The 19402-nt window shown below is 40.8% G+C and overlaps 1 protein-coding gene across 1 annotated transcript in view; it reads right to left on the bottom strand.

Moving 5' to 3' along the window:
- Positions 1-15255, bottom strand: part of LOC122922544 (aromatic-L-amino-acid decarboxylase-like) — a 287546-nt gene extending 272291 nt beyond the window's left edge. The window contains exon 1 of the mRNA XM_044273181.1: positions 15225-15255. The gene's annotated coding sequence lies outside the window, so the exon portion shown is untranslated. The remainder of the gene's footprint in view (positions 1-15224) is intronic.
- Between the last annotated feature and the right edge of the window lie 4147 nt (positions 15256-19402).

Genomic DNA, 19402 nt, shown 5'->3' with positions numbered 1-19402 from the left:
CAGGGTCATTCCACTCCAAGTCAGTCACCCATCTTCTAAATTCAGCACAATAAGATTCAGCTTTATGTTCCCCCTGACACAAGCTATGCAGCAGCTTAGATTCGGCTAGAGAGACCCGGTCCGGGTCATCATAAATCAGGCCCAGGGCTCTGAAAAACTTGTCCACCGATCAGAGGGACTGCGAACCGATCGGCAGAGAAAAATCCCAGGACTGAGCATCACCTTATAGCAGAGAAATGACAATCCCCACTTTTTCGTCCCCAGATGAAATCGGACGCAAACAAAAATATAATTTACAAGACTCCCTGAACCAAAGTTATCACTTCCCCCAGAAAACCTATCTGGGAGAGCGACCTTTGGTTCAAGGCTGGCTGGTTCCCACCAGCAGTGCCAGACACCAGAGCTCTCTTACACAGTGCAACTGAATTACGGAGGTCTGCTACCTCCCAAGATAATTCCTGTATGCGATCAACCAGAGTATCAACAGCTTCCATTTTGCACGGAGCAAGGGGAAAAAAATTACGGTATGGGCAGTTTATAATGTCACAGAAGGTTAGGGAAGGGAAGCAAACCAAACACAACAAAATTCCTGACAATCCCTGAGCCTTTCCCTGACTTCTACCAACATGAACAAATCTCGATGGTAGAAGTGTTCATGCACTCGAACCTAAGCCATGCTGCAACTGATACAAACCCACAGCTAGAAAAGACAGCCGGTTCCTTGCACAAGATGAAGGAACCCAAGTCTACCTAAGGCCTAGCCAGTACAAACATTAGAAGGGAAGGAAGGAGGACTTAACTAAAGACGGACTGGGAGCAGGAGAATCACCAAACACCAGCAGAGATCTCCAGGAGAAACTATAAACCACAAGGGCTATAGTGAGGGGCAGGTATAGCTAGCATTACTAACAACCTAATGAGCAGAACCTGTGAGGTGTGGGATCCTGCCCCAAAGCCACATCAAAGTAATCTGTCAGATAGATGCATGTGCAGCAAGTCTGACAGATCTTCTCAGATCACTCACAGGGCAGGGCGTGACAGTCTTGAGAGTAGACAATCTCTTCTTCAGATGCAAATTAATGTAAGTCACTAAAAATGCCACAGATGGCAATCAGTTCCCCCCCCCCCCCCCCCATACTGCAAGCAGTTTTCATAATTTTTTTTTTTCTGCCTTTCTTCCTGAACAACTGTGTTAACCCTGGTTTTTATGGCAATTTTTATCCTATAGAGAAATAAATGTCAAAACACCAGAAAAACACCTGTGTTGCCAATAAAAGTGCACAAAAACGCCACTAAAAACCTATGAATGAACCCACCCCTCAAGTGATGGCCAGTGGTGTACCTCCAATGGAGGCAGACCACGCAGTTGTTATAGGGCCCATGGGTGAAACGTGCCTGGCTGTGGACGAAAGGCCACCTGATTGCACCTGGCTAGCTTGCTGTGCAGAGAATACACCACCTGTGTGATGTCATCCTTATGTGACCAGTGACCAGGAAGCGGAAGAGCTCAGCGGTACAGAGGAGAAGTGGTGAATTACCTTTTTGATGTCACAATGTGAGGAGGTGGAGCTCTTATTGTAATGTCCTGCGGTAACCCATTATAACATCCTAGAAATGCTGAGAGTTGTAGTTCTCTCATATTATATCCTTCTCTCTATAATGTCCACTGATTCCCTTTAATAACAGTCTGGTCATACTGAGAGTTGTAGTTTTCTCCTCATACCTCTCCCCCTATAATGTACACTGATTTCCTTTAATAACAGTCCAGACAGGCTGGGAGCTTTAGGTCTCTCCTCTTATACCCCAACCCTGTAATGTCCACAGATGTCCCAAAATAATAGTCTGGACATGTTAGGAGTTGTAGTTTTCTCTTTTTTACCAGCTCCAGACATTGACTGGGGTCATGGTTCTGCCTCAACCGCAAAGGGGAGAAGATTCCTCAACTTTCTGCAGGCCAATTTTATGGGCCAGTTCATAGAAGTTCTCACTAGGGGCAATGCACTGTTGGATCTGGTAATTTCTAATGATGCAGAGCTTGTTGGAAATGTTACTGTTCAAGAAACACTAGGTAATAGTGACCACAATATTATTATATTTCCCCTAAACTGTAAGAAGCAAACTCTGTTAGACAGAGCAAAAACACTGAATTTTAAAAAGCCAATTTTCAGGGCATAGACTGGGAACAGCTACTGTCACATAATAATACTGAGGATAAATGGGACAGCTTTAAATCCACATTGAGTAATTGCACTAATAAAATTATTCCTTTAGGTAACAAGTAGAAACGGCTAAAATTAAACCCCCTATGGCTTACAGCTACTGAAAAAAGGGCAATAAATGACAAAAAAAAGGGCATTTAAAGAATACAAATCTGAGGGGTCAGCTGTAGCATTTGAAGTTTACAAAGGGCTTAATAAAATCTGTAAAAAGGAGATAAAAATAGCAAAAATATAAAACGAACAGCAGGTAGCAAAAGAGAGCAAAACAAATCCCCAAAAATTATTTAAATATATAAATGCTAAAAAAAAAAAAAAAAGCTCTGAGCAGGTAGGTACCCCTAAATAATAGTACAGGGGGGTTAGTCACTGCAGATAAGGAAAAGGCAGAGTTACTAAATGTTTTTTTTAGCTCTGTATATACAAAAGAAGAGAAAGGAGCTGATATATGTGGTGCTGGGGCTGTTAGTGCATCCAGTAATATACTCAATTGGCTAACTGTAGATATGGTCCAAGATAAGTTAAATAAGGTAAATGTGAACAAGGCTCCGGTGATAACCAACATGGGTTTACTAAGGACAGAAGTCAGACTAACCTGATTTGTGTTTATGAGGAGGTGAGTAGAAGCCTGGACAGAGGGGCAGCTGTGGATGTAGTGTTTCTGGATTTTGCAAAGGCTTTTGATACTGTCCCTCATAGACGTTTAATAGGTAAACTAAGGTCTATTGGCTTGGAAAGTGTAGTTTGTAATTGGATTGAAAACTGGCTGAAGGATCGTGTCCAGAAAGTTGTGGTCAATGATTCCTATTCAGAATGGTCCCGGATTACAAGTCATGTACCCCAAGTTTCAGTGCTGGGTCTGGGTCCTCTATTATTTTATTTATTTATTAATGATATCGAGGACGGGATTAACCCCTTCACGCAACATCACGTACATGTACGTGGGGGAATGTGGTGCCTCACCGCATCCCCACGTGCATGTACGTGATCGGCTTTCATTGTCAGCGCAGGGACTGAAGCGCTGAAGATTCAGTGAAGCTGGCGTGCTGGGGTTGCTAGGCAACCAGAGAAGCCGGAAGGAGTTGTATTAGACCCCTGACCCGCCCACGATCACTGTGATTGGTCCAATACTGCAGAGGGACCAATCGCAGCGCATCGGGGCAGGTAAGGGGGGTTAGGGAGGGACTGTGTGCCTCTCCTTCTCTGATCGTCCCCATTCCTGTCAGGGAAGCGATCAGAGAAGGAGAGTGTGACAATCTACTGTACCTATGACATGTATACTAGTCATGGAGCACTGCTACTTAGCGCTCCATGACTAGTATACTCCTCATCGCATTTAACTGTCACCATGTCTGCAGACATGGTGACAGCACTGAGTGCCGGCTGTTACACACAGCCAGGCACTCAGGCTCAATGCCGAGGGGGGTCCTGTGACCCCCCGTATCGGCGATCGGGCAGTTTCGGCACCCCCCCCTATGGGCGATCGCTCAATGTAGTTTCTGATCCCTGCGGTCCCTGACCGCAAGGATCAGAAACCTAAAAATTGCCCCAAATCGATTTTTTTAACCCCCCTGCACCCCTGAATTCATTTATGTGGCGGGGTGCAGGGGGGCGGTGCGGCAGTTGCGGGAGGCGGGCGGTGCGGCAGGCGGGATCGCGATCCCCCGCCCGCCTCCCATTATAATCATCGTTGGCTTCTAGTGGGTTATACCAGGGTGCCAGCACATTGCTGGCACCCTGGTATAAACGGCTGACATCGGTGATGCGATGTCAGCCGTTTAACCCTTTCCATACTGCGGTCCGTACGGACCGCGGTATGGAAAAGGTTAACAGCTCAGGGAGCTCCCTCCCTGTCCCATCGGAGGGCTGCTGTACCTTTGCAGCCCCCCGATGGAGAGGGAGAGAGCCCCCAGACAGCCCCCCCAGAGCCCCGTCCTTACCCTTCCCCGTCTGCGCAGTTCTGACCATAACTGAGCAGACGGGGAAGGTTCCCATGGCAACAGGACGCCTCTCAGGCGTCCTGCTGTCCATGGTGCTGAACAGATCTGTGCTGAAAGCATAGATCTGTTCAGTGTAAGTAAAATATAGTACAGTGCAATATATATTGTTCTGTACTGTATTATACAGACATCAGACCCACTGGATCTTCAAGAACCTAGTGGGTCTGGGTCAAAAAAAAAAGTGAAAAAAGTAAAAAAAAAAGTAAAAATCAAAAAACACATTTATCACTGATTAAACATGAGAAAAATAAAATTCCCTACACATGTTTGGTATCGCCGCGTCCGTAACGACCTGATCTATAAAATGGTCATGTTACTTTTCCCGAACGGTGAACGCCATAAAAATAAAAAATAAAAAACTATGATGAAATTGAAATTTTGCCCACCTTACTTCCCCAAAAAAGATAATAAAAGTGATAAAAAAAGTTGCATGTACTCCAAAATTGTAACAATCAAACCGTAATCTCATCCCGCAAAAAATGAGACCCTACTTAAGATAATCGCCCAAAAACTGAAAAAAACTATGGCTCTTAGACTATGGAAACACTAAAACATCATTTTTTTTGTTTCAAAAATGAAATCATTGTGTAAAACTTATATAAATAAAAAAAGTATACATATTAGGTATTGCCGCGTCCGTATCGACCGGCTCTATAAAAATATCATATGACCTAACCCCTCAGGTGACCACCGTAAAAAAATAAAAATAAAAACGGTGTAGAAAAAGCAATTTTTTGTCATCTTACGTCACAAAAAGTGTAATAGCAAGCGATCAAAAATTCATATGCACCCCAACATAGTGCCAATCAAACCGTCATCTCATCTCGCAAAAAATGAGACCCTACTTAAGATAATCGCCCCAAAACTGTAAAAACTATGGCTCTTAGACTATGGAGAAACTAAAAAAAATGTTTTTTTAAAAATGAAATCATTGTGTAAAACTTACATAAATAAAAAAAAATATATACATATTAGGTATCGCCGCGTCCGTGACAACCTGCTCTATAAAATTACCACATGATCTTACCTGTCAGATGAATGTTGTAAATAACAATAAAAAAAAACAATGCCAAAAAAGCTATTTCTTGTTACCTTGCCGCACAAAAAGTGTAATATAGAGCAACCAAAAATCATATGTACCCTAAACTAGTACCAACAAAACTGCCACCCTATCCCGTAGTTTCTAAAATGGGGTCACTTTTTTGGAGTTTCTACTCTAGGAGTGCATCAGGGGGCTTCAAATGGGACATGGTGTCCAAAAAACTGTCCAGCAAAATCTGGCTTCCAAAAACCAAACGGCGCACCTTTCACTCTACGCCCCGCTGTGTGGCCGTACAGTAGTTTACGGCCACATATGGGGCGTTTCTGTAAACAGCAGAGTCAGGGCAATAAAGATACAGTCTTGTTTGGCTGTTAACCCTTGCTTTGTTAGTGGAAAAAATGGGTTAAAATTGAAAATTAGGCAAAAAAATGAAATTCTCAAATTTCATCCCCATTTGCCAATAACTCTTGTGCAACACCTAAAGGGTTAACGAAGTTTGTAAAATCAGTTTTGAATACCTTGAGGGGTGTAGTTTCTTAGATGGGGTCACTTTTAGGGAGTTTCTACTCTAGGGGTGCATCAGGGGGCTTCAAATGGGACATGGTGTCAAAAAAACTGTCCAGCAAAATCTGGCTTCCAAAAACCATACGGCGCACCTTTCACTCTACGCCCCGCTGTGTGGCCGTACAGTAGTTTACGGCCACATATGGGGTGTTTCTGTAAACGGCAGAGTCAGGGCAATAAAGATACAGTCTTGTTTGGCTGTTAACCCTTGCTTTGTTAGTGGAAAAAATGGGTTAAAATGGAAAATTAGGCAAAAAAATTAAATTCTCAAATTTCATCCCCATTTGCCAATAACTCTTGTGCAACACCTAAAGGGTTAATGAAGTTTGTAAAATCAGTTTTGAATACCTTGAGGGGTGTACTTTCTTAGATGGGGTCACTTTTAGGGAGTTTCTACTCTAGGGGTGCATCAGGGGGCTTCAAATGGGACATGGTGTAAATAAACCAGTCCATAAAAATCAGCCCTCCAAAAACCATACGGCGTACCTTTCACTCTACGCCCCGCTGTGTGGCCGTACAGTAGTTTACGGCCACATATGGGGTGTTTCTGTAAACGGCAGAGTCAGGGCAATAAAGATACAGTCTTGTTTGGATGTTAACCCTTGCTTTGTTAGTGGAAAAAATTGGTTAAAATGGAAAATTAGGCAAAAAAATGAAATTCTCAAATTTCATCCCCATTTGCCAATAACTCTTGTGCAACACCTAAAGGGTTAACAAAGTTTGTAAAATCAGTTTTGAATACCTTGAGGGGTGTAGTTTATAGAATAGGGTCATTTTTGGGTGGTTTCTATTATGTAAGCCTCGCAAAGTGACTTCAGACCTGTAGTGGTCCCTAAAAATTGGATTTCTGAAAAATTTCTAGATTTGCTTCTAAACTTCTAAGCCTTGTAACATCCCCAAAAAATAAAATATCATTCCGAAAATAATTCAAACATGAAGTACACATATGGGGAATGTAAAGTCATCACAATTTTTGGGGGTATTACTATGTATTACAGAAGTAGAGAAACTGAAACTTTGAAATTTGCTAATTTTTCCAAATTTGGGGTAAATTTGGTATTTTTTTATGCAAAAAAAATTAATTTTGGGACTTAATTTTTCCAGTGTCATGAAGTACAATATGTGACGAAAAAACAATCTCAGAACGGCCTGGATAAGTCAAAGCGTTTTAAAGTTATCAGCACTTAAAGTGACACTGGTCAGATTTGCAAAAAATGACCTGGTCCTTAAGGTGAAATAAGGCTGTGTCTTGAAGGGGTTAATAGAACCATTTGTATTTTTGCAGATGATACTAAGCTATGTAGAACTGTGCAGTCTATGGAAGACGTCCATAAAATACAAGCCGACTTGAACACTCTGAGTGATTGGGCATCAACTTGGCAAATGAGGTTCAATGTGGATAAATGTAAAGTTATGCATCTTGGTAGTAATAATCTCTGTGCTTCATATGTCCTAGGGCAGTGATGGTGAACCTTTAAGAGACTGAGTGCCCAAACTGCAACTCAAAACCCACTTATTTATCGCAAAGTGCCAACACGGTATATTGGGGCACCTTAGATTTTTTCCAGGGCCCGGGTGCCCACAGAGAGGTCTCTGAGTGCCACCTCTGGCACCCGTGCCATAGGTTCGTCATCGCTGTACTAGGAGATGTAACACTGGGGGAGTCACTTGTACAGAAGGATTTGGGTGTCCTTGTAGATCATAGATTAAACAGCATACAATGTCAATCATCTGCTTCTAAGGCCACCAGGATATTGTCATGCATTAAACGAGACATGGACTCGCAGGGCAGGGATGTAATATCACCACTTTACAGAGTGTTGGTGTGGCCTCATCTGGAACATGCAGTTCAGTTCTGGGCACCAGTACATAGAAAGGATGCACTGCAGCTGGAAAAAGTACAGAGGAGAGCGACTAATAAGGGGCATGGAGGGTCTTAGATATGAAGAAAGATTAAAAGAATTGAATGTATTTAGTATTGAGACGAGACGTCTAAGGGGGGACATGATTACACAAATGATTATACAAATATATAAATGGGCCATGCAAAAATATGGAGAAAAACTGTTCCAAGAAAAATGCCCTCAAAAGACAAGGGGATCTGGTGGGGTTTCATCATGGACCCTGACATGCTGCAAAATTTTGTGCAGAATTTATGACCTGATCTGTAATGGAGGCCCATAGCACAGATGTGATCAAACCTTATGTGTTCTGTAGCATCAGATTATCATGTTCTGCAGCAGCTGAAGAGTGTATTATGAGGTTCTGCAGCAGCTGTGTGTATTGTAAGGTTTTGCAGCAGCTGAAGTGTGTCTTATGAGGTTCTGCAGCAGCTGAGATGTGTATTTTTATATTCTGAAGCAGCTGAAGTGTGTATTATGAGGTCCTGCAGCAGCTGTGTGTATTGTAAGGTTGTATTGAAGTGTATATTATGAGGTTTTGCAGCTGCTGATTTTGCCCCAATTTAAAATCTGTAACAGGCAATACTATGGTCATTTATCATACTGGTGTTGTCTTACATGACAAAGAGGTCTTTAGGCCCCAGGCCCAGATGTGTCTGCTACCTCTTTACCCTCTGTATGTATGCCATTAGCAAAAGAGACTCTGTAGTCTTTGGGAGAACTTTTCTGCGGCAAATGTGGAAGAAAAAACGTGAACAACTCCAATTAGAGAAATATAATTTGTCAGTGACTGGATTATATAATTTATTCTGTGTCTGCACCTTGTAAAATGTTTTAAAATGTATTTTATTAAAAATGTAGGGTAGCTTTTTATTAAAAGGGTTCTCCAATGACTAATGTAAAAAATGAAAATCAGACATTATATAGCACATGACCGTCTATAACAAAGCTAGAACCAGCCCTGTACCTCACATGGATCCAGAGATCTCCCCATTCAATGCTCTGCTAGATTGATATCAAGAAGGCAGCTCAAAGGAAGTGTCTTTTCTGCTGCAGCTCAGGGGGCGTGTCTACGGTCTCCCTATCCCAGCTCAGGAGCCAGTTGAAGGATGAAACTGAGTATGTGCGGCCATCTCAGTGAGCAGGTCAAAGAAATAAGAAAAAAAACAAACAGCAGGTGGCGCTGTACAGATACATTTTATTGAATAACTCTGGCTATGCTAAATTTGTAATCACACGCAATTACAAAAGTATTCAGCTGCAGGTGCTGGTTTGAAAACTGTAGAACATTTTTTGTGGGATAAACCCTTTAATTCTTTAAAAAGGGTGCTCCATTTACCTAATCTTCCTAGGGCACCAAAGTACATTGTCCTGGCCCTGCTCTGACAGCACATGTCACATTGTGACCTGACTTACCAGTCCGGATCTGACCTGAATCAGCAGCTTCACCAGTCCAGACTGCATTCCAGATCTGCCCAAGGCCCTGGTTGCACTCTGCCACAGTGAGAGTCGGCAATAGCAGCACACACAGTAAGTCAGCTCTGGTCGGCGGGAAAGGGGAAGCGGGTGAAACAGCAGCACACACTGTTCATGGGGGGTATAGCACACTAGCAGCAACCAGATTCTGGTATTCTGTTCCAGCATAGGAACAGAATAGCAGAATCGCTGAATCTGTCATATGTTGAACACCAACTGCGCCCACCAGATTCTATTCACAATATTAGGGTCCTTTAGGATCTGGCGTGAGTGCAGACATTTTGCCTTCTGAAATACTGCTGCATGCTGCATTCTTTTCCCTTTATTTTTGCCAGAGTCTGTAATGAAGGCTCCTTCTGGAATCTCTGCAGCAAATGTGCATGTAGACTAAGGGGTGCTATGGCTGGCTCATAAGACTTCAGTGGCAGCGCAGTTCATATGTAGGCTCATAGGATTGCAGATACAGTTCATGGGAGAACATGATGAAACTGTAGTAGTTCATGATGGTGGGTGAAAGGAGGTAGGTAGTAAACTTGTAGCAGTTCATGGATGGGGTGATCGAAGTTTGCCGATAATGGTTCCTTTGCATGGGACGACCATCTGCTGATTGCCATAGGTGTGTGCACGAGGTGTTCCGGTGTGCCTGGGCACTCCCTAATCAAGCCTGCTGGCCGGCGAATACTAATGAAGTGCTTCCATTTTGGAAGCGCTCATTAGTACCGGAGGAGCAGGAAGCGGTGAACGCTATGTACTTACCGCTTCCTGGTCCTCGGCTGTCAGCTGTGTAGGGCTGTGCACAGCGTGAGGCGCTTTGTGATGTCACGTTGTGCGCGCCGGTTCAGAGCACAGCCGACAGCAGGAGGATGAGGATCGTGGGCGGCGTCCAGGATCAGAGAGGTAAGTGTTTTTCTATTTTTTTTAAAAATGAGGCTGCTGGGGGCATAATGGAGGCTAATGAGAGGTATAATGGGGGCTAATTAGGCATATGGGGGCTAATGAGGCATATGGGGCTAATGAGAGGCATAATGGGGGCTAATGAGGCATAATGGGGGCTAATTATGCATAATAGGTGCTAATAAGAGGCATAATGGGGCTAATGAGAGGCATAATGGGGACTAACTAGGCATAAGGGCTGATAATGGGGGCTAATGAGGCATAAGGGCTGATGATGGGGCTAATGAGGCATAATGGGGCTAATGAGGCATAATAGCGGCTAATCATAGGCATAAAGGGGGTTAATGAGAGGCATAATGGGGGCTAATGAGAGGCATAATGGGGGATAATGAGGCATAAGGGCTGATAATGGGGGCTTATGGCAATAGACTACGCACGCCTATATCGCCAGATCATACCTAACGAGCGTTACTAGTAGTTACTAGTGACTCCAGTGCCAAAAGTCGTCATTTGGACTACACAGCTCCATCTGTTGTGCAGTGGACGGATGGTTACAACAGCTCTGCTCCCATGTAGGGTGCACTCACACTCTGCAAATTCCTGTGACTGGAAATCTATTCCATTCATCTGAATGGGACTTGAAGTAATCCATGTGCTTGCTGTTGCATTCACATGAATGGAACAGATTTTCAGTCGCTGAAGTTTCTGCAGCAAAATCCATAGTGTCGGAGTGCACCCTTACAGCTGATCGGAAGAGGTGTGCAGTGTCAGAACCTCCACTCATCAGCTACACACAACTGTGTCTCCAATATGATCTCAGGAGCAAATTAGACATGTTTACTATAATGGGGACATTTATCAAATCAGATATTTGTTTTTGGCTTAAAAATTTTGCAAATCATGTCGATTATGGCATTTTCTGCAACATTTGTGAGCCTCTGCGCTTTTCAAAGTGGTCTATATTTAAGAGACAAAAGTGAGAGTAGACCTGGATTATGGAACATTTACTATATGTGACTTAGGGCTCATGCACACGCCCGTGCTGTTTTTTGCAGTCCGCAAACCGCGGATCCGCAAAAAACAGAAGCTGCCCGCATGCCTTCTGCAATTTGCCTATTCTTGTCCTCATCACGGACAAGAATAGGACCCAGCTCCGATGCGGACCCAGCTCCGATGCGGACCAAAAAAACAGCCGTGTGCATGAGGCCTTATGCAAAAGTAGCATCTGAATGCCAGGCAACCCCCTGGTGTACGTTAACACATATAGATCATGTAAACCACATTGCAATCATGCCAAATATATTATTAACCCTTTCTATCCCGGGCCAGTTTTCACCTACTTGTCCAGGCCATTTTTTGCAAATCTGACATGCGTCACTTCATGTGGTAATATCTTTGGAACACTTTTATTTATCCAGGCCACTCTGAGAATGTTTTCTCATGACACATTGTACTTCATGATAGTCATAAATTTGAGTCAGTATATTTCACCTTTATTTATGAAAAAATCCAAAATGTACCAAAAATTTGGAAAAATGGGCAATTTTCTAAATTTCGATTTCTCTGCTTTTAAAACAGAAAATGATACCTTATAAAATATGTATTACTTAACAATTCCCATATGTCTACTTTATGTTGGCATCATTTTGTAAATGTCGTTTTATTTTTTTAGGACGTTAAAAGGCTTAGAATTTTAGAAGCAATTCTTAAAATTTTTAAGAAAATTTCCAAAACCTACTTTTTAAAGACCAGTTCAGGTCTGAAGTCACTTTGTGGGGCTTACATAGTATAAACCACCCATAAATGACCCCTATTGTAGAAACTGCACCCCCTCAAGCTACTACAAACATTGTTAACCCTTTAGGTGTTCCACAAGAATTAAAGGAAAATGGAGATTAAATTTTAAAATTTACACTTTTTGGGCAGATTTTCCATTTTAATCAATTTTTTTCTTTAGCACATCGAGGATTAACAGCCAAACAAAACTCAATATTTATTACCCTGATTATGCAGGTTTACAGAAACACCCTATATGAGCTCGTAAACTGAAGGGCGCACTGCAGGGGGCAGAAGAAAAGGAACGCCATATGGTTTTTGGAAGGCAGATTTTGCTGGACTGGTTTTTAGATGCCATGTTCCAATTTAAGCCCCACTGATGCAACCTTACAGTAGAAACTCCCAAAAATGGACCCCATTTTGTAAACTAGGGGTTAAAGTGCCAGTTTTATTGGTACTATTTTGGGGTACATATGATTTTTGATTGCTTTATATTACGTATTTCATCTGACAGGTTAGATCATGTGCTATTTTTATAGAGCAGGTTGTTATGGATGCAATGATATCAAATATTTCTACTGTCTTTGTTTGTTTCAGTTTTATATAATAAAGCATTTTTGAAAAAAAAGGTATGTTTTTGTGTCTCCATTTTCTGAAAGACATATTTTTATTATTTTTCTGTCGATTGTCTTGTGCAGGGGCTCATTTTTTACAGGAAGAGTTGATGTTTTTATAAGTAAAATTTTTGGGTACATATGATTTTTTGATAATTCATTATTACACTTTGTGGGGCAAGGTGACAAAAATTGTTAATTTTGGCACAGTTTTTTTAGCATTTACCTTAGGGGTTAGGTCATGTGATATTTTTATAGAGCAGATCATTACGAACGTGGCAATACCTAATATGTATACTTTTTCTTATTTATTTAAGTTTTACACAATAATAGCATTTTTGAAACCCCATAAAATTGTGTTTAGTGTAACAATAGTCTGAGAGCCACAGCTTATTTTTCTTAGGTAGGGTCTCATTTTTTGCAGGATGAGGTGACGGTTTGATTTGTACTTTTTTGGAGGGCATATGCCTGTTTGATTGCTTGGTGTTGCAATTTTTATGATGTAAGGTGACAAAAAATTGTGTTTTTTGTACTGTTTTTATTTTTTATTCTCTTATGGTGTTCACCTGAGGGGTTAGGTCATTTGGTATTTTTATAGAGCTGTTTGTTACGGACGCGGCGATACCTAATATGTATACTTTTATTTATTTATTTCACTTTAACACAATAATAGCATATTTGAAACTAAAAAAATGATGTTTTAGTGTCTCATGTTCTGAGAGCTATATTATTTTTTGAGCAATTTTGTTATGTAGGGGCTAAATTTTTTGCAGGATGAGGTGAAGGTTTTATTGGTATCATTTTGTGGCACATATGCCTTTTTGATTGCTTGGTGTTGCACTTTTTGTGATGTAAGGTGTTTATTGATAGTTTTTACTTTATGTTTTTTATGGTGTTTATCGGACGTGGTGGATCATGTGATATATTTATAGAACCGGTCGTTACGGATGCAGCGATACCTAATATGTGTGTTTTTTTTTTTTTTTATAAAATCAGGGAAAAGGGGCATTTTTCTTTTCTCACTTGAAACTTTTTATTAAAAGAAGTTTTTTACTTTTTTTATTTTTTACTTTATTTCTGACTTAAGCTTTTGGGGGTCTGATCCCCTCTGCAATGCATTACAATACATCTGTATTGTAATGCATTGCCTGTTAGTGTGTTACACAGAGTAAGGCCTAGTTCACACGAACGTATGGCTTTTATAGTTTTTTGCGGTCCGTTTTTCACGGATCCGTTGTTCCGTTTTTGAGTTCCATTTTTCAGTATGACTTATACAGTATACAGTAATTACATAGAAAAAATTGGGCTGGGCATAACATTTTCAATAGATGGTTCTCCAAAAACGGAAGACATACGAATGCATTTCTGTATGTGTTCATTTTTTTTTGCGAAGCCATGGAACATTATTTGCAGGCAATATTAGTACATGTTCTATCTTTCAAAAGAACAGAAAAACGTAAATACGGAAACGGAACACTCGCAAAAAACGATTGTGTGAACTAGGCCTAATACACTAACAGGTTGCCTAGGAGATGCAGCCTGAAGATCTCCTTGGCATCCATAGAAGGCAGGTCCCGATGCAGTGAAAGGCATTGGGCAGCCTCTGCACGGCATCGGGCTGCCTTCTCACCCATCGGGTCCCTGCCACAGCAGCGCGGGGACTCAATGGGCTCCCTCACCCGCAGCAAACACCTTCTATGTCGCGGTCAGAGCTGACCGCGACATAGAAGGGGTTAATGCGACGGCACATATAGCAGGGGTCCAGCTAACAGGAACAGCCGGTCCCCTGCAGCTGATCGGGCAGGCGCAGCTCCTGCACCTGCCCAATCAGCGGGCCGTAATAGTATGGCACTGGGCGGCAAGCCACGTCCCGCTGTGCCGTACTATTATGGCACTGCTCGGGAAGGGGTTAAGGTGCACCATTTCATAAATTTGGCACACAACGTAAAGACAAACTTAAAACTGACACACAAACAACCACAAATGATATATGTCCCCCAATAATTTTAAAATCATATTTAGTTTTTTTTTAAATGTGATGGTGATTTAGTAAAATGTGATGATGATTTAGTAAAATGTGATGGTGATTTAGTGTGTAATAACTGTTGAGATATCACATTTTAATACCAAATGTAATCAATTCCCTTTTGTCCAAAAGAAAAAACTGTTTTAATACTCTTAATACCTCTGCCTTAGCCGTGTGTGGCAGATTCATGATCAGAATGCATATCCTGTTGACTCTAGACTAGGATGAATACAATTTCAGTTCATAAGTCTTCATGGACTTGTTGTGATTCTGACACCCCACCTGCTCTTCCATCCAACTGTAAATAAACCAATCAATGTGCCTCAATCTATTCATTTTGGTTATATGTATCATATACTTTGAGATTTGCAGTGTTCAAATGTCAACCTAAATATATGTTAAACATGTAACGTAATCAAGTTTTCTTAATTCTTTTTTATTATTAAGATATATTTATCAAATAATATTATGCACATATACAATAGGAATCATATACAAACTAGCATACATACATTTATTTATGTACTATGTTTTATTATGTTATTTCCATGTAAATAAGCTGCAATACAGAAAATACTGAGTTCTACCTGTAGAATCACATATAAATTACAGTAGTGGTTCAAATGAGCAATAAGGCTCAGAGCTACAGTAATCCAGTTATTTATCTTCTTGGGATTAGATAGACATAAAGCTGCTAGAGGAGAATGTTACTTACAGTTTGCAGAGTAAATCCCCAGGCTCTCCAGTAGCTGCACTCTCACATATGATACACTGGGCAAGCTGTTCACTCTATATAGTCAGCATATCCACCTCCCACTGGCCAATCACAGACACATGCATGTCATTCAACTATCAGCTGCGTCTCTGTAAACTAAGGGCAGTGTATTACCATACCGTATTGTACTGTAGAATCCCAAAGAGATGATTAGCTGAGAGCACTCCAAGGAAATGAAATGGGGATGAAAAGTAAACTTTGGGATTCAGTCACTCACTGTATGCCTTAAGAGTCTATAGTTCCCTACCACCAAAGATTGAGTCGTTTGAGACTGAACATCTATCAAATGAAATGTTCTGGATGAATAGAGCAAAACAGACGAGTGCAATATTTATAGAATACATTTTTAATCTTGTTCATCAATCAAGTTGCATCAAAGGAGCCTAACAACCTACAAAATGTGTTATATATAACAGCCATGAGGTGGTTTGTATTTAGCATGTTTTAAGATGCACACAAATAGTTCCAAATTAAAAGGGTTGTCTTTCTTCAGCAAACAGCATTTATCATGTAGACAAAACGGGTCATTTATACCCCTTTAGCTGGGGGTGGAGGCGCCAAAGTTATGTAGAGGTGCCAGCCTCTACATAAATTCAGCGTATCCACCACCTATCTAAATCTATGCCAGCTTCCTTGCTGGTGCAGATTTAGACCATTTTCTACATGTGTAGAAAATAATAAATGAGACAGGTCCCTTTGACGCCCACATCACGCCTCCTTTTTTAGACCTGGCATGATCAGGGAAAAGTCGCAGATTGCGTATATCTGTTAGTAAATGACCCCCAAAGTTTATACAAGGCACTTACTAATGTATTGTTATTATCCATATTGCCTCCTTTACTGGCTTGATTCATTTTTCCATCACGTTATACACTGCTCATATCCAGGGGTTACAGCCACCCAGCAGTGGTGGTCGTGTTTTCACACAATAAGAAAAAGTGCTGGTCTCTCTGGGACCATGGGAGTGAGCATAGGCACACATGCACAGTAGCTCCCGTTCTGGCCACCTCGTATCTGGCGACCATAACCAGGAAAAGAGAAGTGTATAAAGTGATGGAAAAATGAAGGCAATATGGACAATCACAATACATTAGTAAGTGCCTTGTATTGACTTTGTCTACATGATAAATGCCATTTTCTGAAGTGAGACAAACGCTTAAAGCAGCTTGTTTTTGTAAAGTGCCATTCTGAAGCAAGCCCCATTGTTGAGTTTTTAATAATGTTTATTTGTAAAAAAAAAAAAAAAAAGCAACTGCATATACAGTAATAGCCGGCTATAAATAGATTTAAAAAAGGAAAATTAAAAATGAAATAAAATAAACCAACCTGAAATATATTAAAATGATAATGATTAATATGAATATACATAGAGTACTATTGCTTTTTGTTTGTACTGTAAATATTGTGCAAATCTAAGCAGTACAATATAGTTCATACAGCCTGTCGGCTCTGCTGGTCGAGCAGAGAGTATATTCGCGATCAATTGCTGTATCTATAAATTGTCCTAGAGAAAGGGAGTTAGTAGACAGATGTTTTTTTCTCAATGTTTTTTCCACAGTGTGTATTGGTAAGTTTTTTATTCCAGCAAGTTTCGCAATGTCTCTGTGTACATGTATATTACACTCTGCATATGGAAATACCCACAGATTTCATATGTCTCCAACCTAAGCTACTTTCACACTTGTGGCAGAGTGATCCGGCAAGTAGCTCCGTCGCTGGAACTGCCTGCCGGATCAGGCAATCTGCATGCAAACGGACAGCATTTGTGAACGGATGCGTATGCAGATCCGTCTCACAAATGCATTGCAAGAATGGATCCCTCTCTCCGTTTGTCATACAGACAAACGGATTTGTTTCTATTTTTTCACATTTTTACCGGTTTGCACATGCGCAGACCAGAAGGACGGATCCGGCATTCCGTTATTTTTAATGCCAGATCCGGCACTAATGCATTTCAATGTAAATTAATGCTGGATCCGGCATTCTGGCAATTGATCCGGAATTTTGGACAGAGAGAATACCGCAGCATGCTGCAGTATTTCCTCCGTCCAAAACACCGTTCAGTGACTGAACTGAAAATATCCTGATGCATCCTGAATGTATTTCTCTCTACTCAGAATACATGGCGATAAAACTGATCAGTTCTTTTCCGGTATTGAGCCCCTATGACGGAAGAAAAACGCTAGTGTAAAAGTACCCATTTGGGGCCCATTTAACTCCACAAAGCCCATAAATATCAATAGTTCTGTGCGGGGCCTGTTCAGCTCACAAACCCTCTGTATACGATGTGGAGTCCATTTCCCCACAGGATTAGAGGGTATAGACAATTATATATAGGTCACTGTGTGTATAACCACATTAAACAATTGTATATGGAGTCCGTTTTCCCCACAGGATTAGAAGGTATAGACGCTTGTGTATGGGTCACTGTGTGGCTGACCACATTAAGTTCTCCATATATCTAATGTTAAATGCTGGCAGTGGAAGCAAATAGCTTTAGTATATTACGTTACCAGTCGGAGGTTGTTGCACTCTATTTGGGTTGATCTAGCAGCCTCTAGCAGTGTCTGGGTCTCACGCTTGTTCGGCGTCCCACGTGTTTCGGGATCGCCTGTATTTGCTCCTTGGATCAGCTGATTGAGTCAGCTGTTTGTTGCCGGCTCCGGAGCGCTCCTATTCAGTGGGGATTAATGAATAATATTCAATGTTCCATACTGTCACCTAAATCATATGCGTTTTGGGGCACATTTGCTCCTTCATTAGTGGTAGACAGTACAAGTGATCTAGGTCCTCTTTATAGGTGAACTTTAATTGCGGTTGCTTCAGAGATAAGTAATATATGGAGTGTATCTGTCCATTTTGGTCTCTTAACTCCTTCAACCCCAGGCCTCTTTTCACCTTCCTGTCCAGGCCATTTTTTGCAAATCTAACGTGTCACTTTATGTGGTGATAACTTTAAAACACTTTTACTTATACAGGCCATTCTGAGACTGTTTTCTCGTCACATATCGTACTTCATGACAGTGGTAAAAATGAGTTAAAAAAATATTTTTTATTCATAAAATACCCCAAATTTGGAAAAATTAGCAAATTTGCAAATTTCTATTTCTCTACTTTTATAATTGATAGTAATACATCAAAAATAGTAATTACTTTACATTCCCCATATGTCTACTTCATGTTTGGATCATTTTGAAAATGACATTTTATTTTTTGGGGACGTTAGAAGGCTTAGAAGTTAGAAGCAAATCTTGACATTTTTTGGAAACTTTCCAAAACCCACTTTTTAAAGACCAGTTCACCCAAAAATGACCCTATTTAAGAAACTACACCCCTCGAGGTATAGAAAACTGATTTTACAAGGTGTTCCACGAGAATTAATGGAAAATAGAGATTAAATTTCAGAATTAAACTTTTTGGGCAAATTTTACATTTTAATCCATTTTTTCCAGTAGCAAAGTAAGGGTTAACAGCCAAATAAAACTCAATATTTATTACCCTGATTCTGTGGTTTACAGAAACACCCCACATGTGATCGTAAACTGCTGTACGGGTACACAGAAGGGCGCAGTAGGAAAAGAATGCCATATGGTTTTTGGAAGGCAAATTTAGCTGAACTGGTTTTTATATGCCATGTCCCATTTGAAGCCCCCCTGATGAACCCCTACAGTAGAAACTCAAAAAAGCGACCACATTTTGGAAATTACGGGATAAGGTGCCAGTTTTATTGGTACAATTGTGGGGTACATATGATTTTTAATTGCTCTATATTGCGTTTTTTTGTGAGGCAAGGTAACCAAAAAATGGATGTTTTGGCACTGTTTTCATTTTTTATTTTTACAGCATTTACCTGAGGGATTGGGTCATGTGACTTTTTTATAGAGAAGATCGTTACGCACGTGGCAATGCCTAATATGTCTACTTTGTCTTATTTATTTATATTTTTACACAATAATAGCATTTTTTAAACCAAAATGATATTTTAGTGTCTCCATAGTCTGAGAGCCATAGCTTTTATTTTTATTGACAGATTCTCTTAGGTAGGGTCTCATTTTTTGAGGAATGATGTGACGGTCTGATTGGTACTATTTTGGGGGGCATACGCCTTTTTGATCACT

This window comes from Bufo gargarizans, unplaced genomic scaffold, assembly GCF_014858855.1.
Source record: "Bufo gargarizans isolate SCDJY-AF-19 unplaced genomic scaffold, ASM1485885v1 fragScaff_scaffold_459_pilon:::fragment_2:::debris, whole genome shotgun sequence".
Classification (NCBI taxonomy): domain Eukaryota; kingdom Metazoa; phylum Chordata; class Amphibia; order Anura; family Bufonidae; genus Bufo; species Bufo gargarizans.
The sequence above is the reverse complement of the archived record's forward strand: the minus strand, read 5'-3'. Positions and strand labels throughout refer to the sequence as shown.